This window comes from Pteropus alecto, unplaced genomic scaffold (assembly GCF_000325575.1).
Source record: "Pteropus alecto unplaced genomic scaffold, ASM32557v1 scaffold74, whole genome shotgun sequence".
In the NCBI taxonomy this organism is placed as follows: Eukaryota; Metazoa; Chordata; class Mammalia; order Chiroptera; family Pteropodidae; genus Pteropus; species Pteropus alecto.
Genome location: NW_006436291.1, coordinates 1,728,004 through 1,734,671, shown reverse-complemented (window position 1 = coordinate 1,734,671; position 6,668 = coordinate 1,728,004). Strand labels below are relative to the sequence as shown.

At 57.2% G+C, this 6,668-nt stretch overlaps 1 protein-coding gene and 1 pseudogene across 1 annotated transcript in view; one reads left to right on the top strand and one right to left on the bottom strand.

The window, feature by feature from the left end:
• Positions 1 to 6,668, top strand: part of MGMT (O-6-methylguanine-DNA methyltransferase) — a 191,630-nt gene that overhangs the window by 168,098 nt on the left and 16,864 nt on the right. The gene's annotated exons all lie outside the window — the stretch shown is intronic.
• Positions 6,359 to 6,477, bottom strand: LOC112480517 (annotated as a pseudogene).

Here is a 6,668-nt window from a genome sequence, read left to right as displayed (position 1 = left end):
TGTCTGCGGGTTCCGGATACCAACCCACTTTCCTGCAGACCTCACGTAGATCCTATCCGGGGCTACTCATGTAACCCGCTGTCACCTCACGCTTACCCCAGGGTGCAGTCGTGGTAAAGTGCACCCACCCCCCCCACCCCCGCCACCGTGGAGGAGAATTCGGTCTGTGGCTACCAGCTCCTGAGGTGCTGGTGTGGCCAGGACAGAGCCACACTCACTGGACCCGAGAGAATTCATGGCGTCCCTGTCCAGAGAGCCCTTCGATTCATCAGTGATTACCAAAGCCCCCCGGGAGCCCAGTTAAGGGGACGTTTCTTCCTAAATCTAGGAGGTGATCAGATCCTACATCCCTGAGGCCTCCATGAATCAAGCAAACAAACGACCTTGAGAACGCCTTCACTCGAGGCCGCTGAGGTCACTCAGCAGAAGTGACCACAGGGGCTTCGAAAGTCAGGTAAAATGGGGCTCCTGCTCCAGGTAAACAGTACTTATGAGTGAAGTTACCACGAGGGCTGCTCTGATAGGAAGGTATTCACGGTAAAGTCTAGCTGTGACCGCTGGCATCGTAACTGAACAGCAACCCAAAGAAAGTTTCCATTAGAAACGAGACCGCCCTGATGACGTGCACACGTGTAGATCACCCTGCACGCCTGTGCATTGGCCTTGGCCGCGCGTCCGCTCCGACGGGGAGTGGGGAGTCGGTCTCCGCCGAGCGGCAAACGCAGACTGCACGGTCGCTCTGCTCAGTAATTTTTCATTTGAAATGCACTTTGAAAAATCGGAGTTTTCTATCGTCTGTGTTTTAAATTAAGAAACAGACTTTGCACGTAAATGTGCTTTTAAATGTTTTATTCCTTGTAGTTATTAGACAAACCTGCACTGTTCCCAAAGAGCGCGATCCAGCGAAGCCTCCTGCCGTCATAAACGTTGTGTACTCACGTGCTGCGGGCGGCGTCAGTGCATCTCGAGATCATCCTAGCGCGACTAGAGTTCTCGCCACTACCCGGGTTCTGAGAGAAAATGGTTTAATAAAAACTACATAGAATTGGACTGTAGCTTATAAATATTTAAATATGTAAATACTGATATCAAATTAATGGCTGTAATGCTGTAGAACTCTTTGTAGGAGCCAAGAGTGTACAAAGTGTTACTTAATTTACATGCTTTATCCTCATGGCCTCTTACCTGTAGCCCTTATGTTCAGAGGGACTCGAAACGCATGGTTCGTGGCTCAGCCCCTTTAAAGTTCGTGTCCCGCCTGCCGGACACGGAATCGGGTACTTGCGGGGAGGGGACGTGCGGCCCTCTCTGTGGCTCCCGTGACTCTGTGGGTGGGAGCACCCAGGACAGCCGACCTCCTGGAAGCCGAGCTCGCTGGGGCACGGGTGACGTTTCGGTGCCGATAACGTACGTCTAAACCAGCACATTGAAGAGCAACGTGGGGGGAAGGGAGCCTCGTCGGCCCTGAAACACATCACTCGGTTACTGAAGCTCAGGCTTTCACCAGCGTTTCGGGGAGCCCGCCTCTCAGCATGAATACATACAGTTACGATCGATCTTCGTTACTATGGCAACTACTTTTCCTTTTCTTGAGCACCGCCATTAATCGTTGTACCAGACACGCTGTGGAGGGAGGAGGACCCGTTCCCGGACCGCGTGTGCGTGTGCGCGTGCCCCCCGCCCCCCACCACCTGGGCTGGTGCCCGACAGCGGGAAGGACTCCCCGCGTCAGAGCTTAGGGGACACGGCGGCCGGCGCACCGCTTGGCCCAGACATACACTTTTCATAGGAAATTTGCATCTCTTCCTCTTGTTAGAATAAAATATGCAAGAACCAACATAAATGGCATATCCCGCCCTGCTTTTTTCCCCCCTAAGAAGTGGGCCTTCGGTGTCCGAGAGCGGCTAATAGCAGCAGCATCCCCAGCAGGCTGTGGGAGCTGCGCCTGGTTATGACCAGTGCAAAACAGCACAGATCCGGCCGAATATGATGGTGTCATTAGTTTGTGAATCGCATCCTTGAAAATAACTGTGGAGGAGCCAAATCGCTTTAAAAGAAGATAACAAAATGGTTTAAGCTACTTAGGTTGAATGCCAATTATATTTTAATATTCAACGGAGCATATTTTACTAAGAAAAAAGGCCGCGTCGACGCACGCACAACTCGGCGGCGGCGTCGGCCAGCTGTGCTGCTCTCCTCCGAATCGCTTTGCGCATTTTAGTAGCGTGGTAATTTAGTGGGGAACTGCCTGACTGATGGCATTTCCAATGAGCAGGTAATCTGCAGAGGATTTTTATATGGTTATGAGTTCTGTGCTTCAGCCCAGCAACACAAAAATACATCAAGACCAATTACGGTATCAACTTTCAGTGTGGTACCCTCGCCACGGAAGTGCATGTCTTTCTGCCCCAGGCATTTCAAATTGCATCTAATTTGAAATCTTTGGGGTTTTAATTAAATTTCAGAATATATGGAATTCTTCATTAGTACCTGCTCTGAATAGCAGATTACTCTCCTCTCGGTCTCTCGTTAAAGAAGCAGGCTGTGGTGAGCAGCGTGTTCAGGACCTGATCATTTGTGGGGCCTGGGTGTTGGAACAGAAATGGTGAAATGCAAAATAATATCAAAAAGATTATTAGTCCGGGGAGAGTCTCTTGATTTGTATTTTAATGGAATTTTACATTTCTCTTAATGATTTGCAAATTGTCCTCTGATTATAAGATGCATTAAGCTTTTCATTTTAATGGCAAAGACACAGCCATTAGCAGAATTTTTTTTCTGTCTGTAGAGTGCTTCCCTGCAGCAGATAAATATTGAAACCATTAACACCTTTTGATGTCCGTCCTGGACCCACACAGCTCACCGCAGTCTCGGGGCGCTGACACCTGGCCGGGGGCCCCTGAATCTTCACCGGGCCATGTTTACATTTCTAGAATACAGGAACCATGTAAAATATTTCTTTGGGGGAGTCTTGTTTGTTTGTGTTAAAGCTGATGCATGTACATGTTATCGGGGACCCGGTTTTTATTAACGAGAGCGTCCGGTAAAGGTCGGTGGTGCTCACAGCTCCTGCCTCCGATGGGACATCCGCCCCCTGGAGCGGCCGCGTGCAGGGATGTGGGGTGCGTGGCCACTGGCAGCCCTGAGCGCAGAGAGCGGCCGGGGGCCGTGTCCCATCACGAAAGCGCATAGCGGAGCCAGACAGCACCGTGACGGTAGAAGACCTGTCTTGTCCCGCCCACTTGTGAAGTCCGGGCCACATGGAGGGACATCTGGATTCTGGGATGATAGGGGCAGCGCAGCGTGGGCAGGCCGCCTGGAGCCACATCTGGGGGCGACCGCGTCCGGGGATCCTCGCCTGACCAGGTCTGCTGAAGCCTGCCCGTCAGCCCCCGGGCGGGCGCCGCTCCCCGAATCCCCACGCCCAGCCTTTGGCCCCTGCATCCTTCGTGGCCATTTCTCGAGCGCCAGGGGCACCCTTCAGCATGCCATGGGTGCACTGTAGGCAGAACGAATTCCAGGGGGCAGCCAGGGAGGGGGTGCAGTGCAGATGGGAGCTGCGCCAGGCAGCCCCCCCGAGGGGCCCTGTGTCACGCCCTGCGGCACATGCTCCTGGAGCAGCCCCCAGCTCGGTGCCAGCGAGGGTGACAGGGAGCGGCTGCGGCGTCAGCCCACTGTTGGAACTTCGTGCCGTGTCCCCGAGTGAACCAGGGCTGGTCTGAGTGGTGGGCGGGGCGGCGGGGCTTCCCAGGCCAGGCCACAAGGCACACTGCCAGCGCGGCACCTCCTCAGATCACCCATCCTGAGGGAAGCCAGCGTGATGTCACGGGGACACTCCCGCAGCCCTTGTAGGCCCATGTGGCGGGACGGAAGCCGCCGGCCAACAGCTGGGGCCACGTGGGAGGGTGGGGAAAGGCTGGCAGCGGTTCATGTCGGACGCTGACTTCCCGGTTCAGGCACCGCAGGGGCCTGCGGCACGTCCTGGGAACCAGGCCAGGTCACCGTGGCAGGTGCTCCTGTGGCGTGGTGAGGGGCACGCGGGACTGAGGGCGGCAGATCCCAGCAGACGGGCATCCCTGCCGCCAGCGGTGGTCGTCCTGGGCGGGCTCAGGCTTCTCGTGCATGAGGGACCATCTTCCTGCCCTGGCCTGAAGGCCACCTGGAGGACTTGGCATGCCCTCCACTGTCCCCTGGTGCTGCCAGGTAAGACCCACAGCTCGGGCCTGCTGTGCGGCCTCTGCTGTGCTCCTGGGTCTCACCTGCACCTCCCCCTGTCCTCCTGGCATGCACCCCTCTCTCAGGCTGTCACCTGCAGGTCTCCACCCAGTGTCACGGCCCCGGGTCGGGGAGCTACCCTGGCCATTGTCTCTGCCGTGCTGCCCGTCACAGCCTGCACTCACTGCCCTGGTCCTTACCACACTTGGTTGTGACCGCTCGGCGCACACCCAGCGGCACCCACCGCGGATGGAGGTGGCCACACCGTGGCAGCCGATGGCAAACCAATCAAGTAATCGATCACTCCGAACACACCCGCCCTGCGTCTTTGCTCCCTCACACCGCCCGGGCCTCGTTGGGGGACATCAGTATTTACACAGGACAGCATGCTCTTCCTCAAGCGACCTTAGAGAGACCCGCGTGGCCTCAGGGTGGCCCTACTCCTGTGCCACTGAGCCAGTGGTGCTCGGCTGCTGCTTGGCAGGGCGGGGTGTGGGGGGTTGGGCACAGGCTCTGCCCGCTTTCTCCAGCGGCAGCACGGGGCTGGTGACAGTGGCCACACCCCTCCTGTGACTCCTCTGGGACCAGCCTTCAACCAAGGAGCCAAGTAGAGCTCCCTGACCCCGACTTCCTCCTTCCTCCTGGGCCGTCACCAGCCACGGAGCCCGCCGTCCTTGCCCGCTGCGGGCTACACTCTTCGTCCGGGCCTCCACCCCAGGCTTTCCAGGGAGGCCCGGGGCAGCCGGGAGCTGGGGCCTGTGGACGGTGCGGGTTACCTGCCTCATGTTCTCTCACCTGCCCGAAGCAGAGAGAACCTTGAGCTCACCTGTTCGCGATGGGTGCGGACGGGCTTCGGCCACCGAATCTGGTGGCAGGAGGGAACAGCTACAGGAAGCCGCCATGTGGTCTGGCGGGGTAGTGAGGTCCACTGTCCTAAACCCGCGGCAGCGCCCCCCCACCACCACCACCACCCTGCACCGCAGCCCTGGTCCCTGCGGGGTGGGGGGCCCCGAATCCCCGGCTGGGCAGCAGGTGGTGACGTCCCCGCCCACCGCTCCCCTCCTGCTCTGTGGGCTTCCCGCACGAGTCCATGCACCGGCCCTGCCCGAGGGCGCACGGTTACCGTCCGCGGGGAGCCCCTCCCGCACGTGCGCAGCCCCGTCCCCCCCAAACAGGTGAGAAACCAGACTCAGCTGCACAGTGGGAGGAAGATGCCATCACTCAGAATCCAGTCACAACTTCCTTTGAATTCTTCAGCTGCCCTGCGGCAGAGGCTCCATGTTGATACCGAGATTAATCCCCGAAGAGCCCCTCAGTTCTCTTCAGAGAAATTAAAGCTCGCCGGCTCGCCTCTGCCTGTGCTTCTGACAGCTCTGTCAGCAACGGTACGCCGCCTCCGCGGCGTGACCCCGGCCTACGGTAACGAACGCTCATTAAGAAGTTAGGGGCTCAGCCCCCTTCTGTTGGGTTGGTCTTCAAAAGATAGCGAAAATTACTGGCCAGACCTCAGGCTGTTTCAGACCAGCTCAAGAGGCCCCACTGGCGGAGCCACTCAGACACCCCATCCCAGATTCACCAGTGTTCCCAGAAATGCGTCCAGCGACGCTGACGGACACTTCTGCCCGCCAGGCCGGGACCATGGGGGATCCGCCCGGGTCTTGGAGGAGGCATATGTTTAGACTCGCAGGAGCGGCGAGGTACGTCTGCCTATAAAGCTGGCAGGGCTTCTCCACCCCTCCTGGATGCCAGCGAGGGCTAGCAGGAGGCTTCTGGAAGTTTCTGATGGAATGCATGGGCGTCTCTGAACTGGGCTGGCGAGTCGGTGCACGTACCCAGATTCTTCGGGTTCGTTGACACGTGTCTGAGGGCACTGGGGTGTTTAGCATGAAATGGGTCTGAAATCAGAAGCTGGTCCCTTTTCTGCCGCTTGACTGAAACCACCAAAGGGAAGACTGATTCGATGTCACCTTCTCATTGTGATTCTGGGCAGAGTGAAGGGACCTTGTCTCAATACGTTGATCACCTCACGCCATTTTATTTCATTTCATTTTATTATTGTTGTTGTTTAGGCGAGGCGACCCTTGGTTGACCTCACAGGTTGCAAGGACCTTGTCAGCTTACAATCCCTTATTTTTTATTTTTACGCCTACAGCGCCTGCTTTTCCTAGGCGGTCTCCCATCCAAGGACTAACCAGGCCGGACCCTGCTTAGCTTCCGAGATCAGACAGGGTCGGGCGTGTTCAGGGTGACGTGGCCGTAGACAACCTCGTGCCATTTTAAATCCGATTTTCTTCCTTCTGTTGTTGTGATAACAAGGGTGTGGGGGGAGACATGGCCCCCATGAGTCAAGGCCCCGTGAACAGAGGGTGCGGTTCCTCCTGTGGGGTCCCATGGTTCAAGGGGCACAGCGTCCCAGCCCCAAGCGTGTTTTTAGGGAAAGCAGAGCGCGGGGC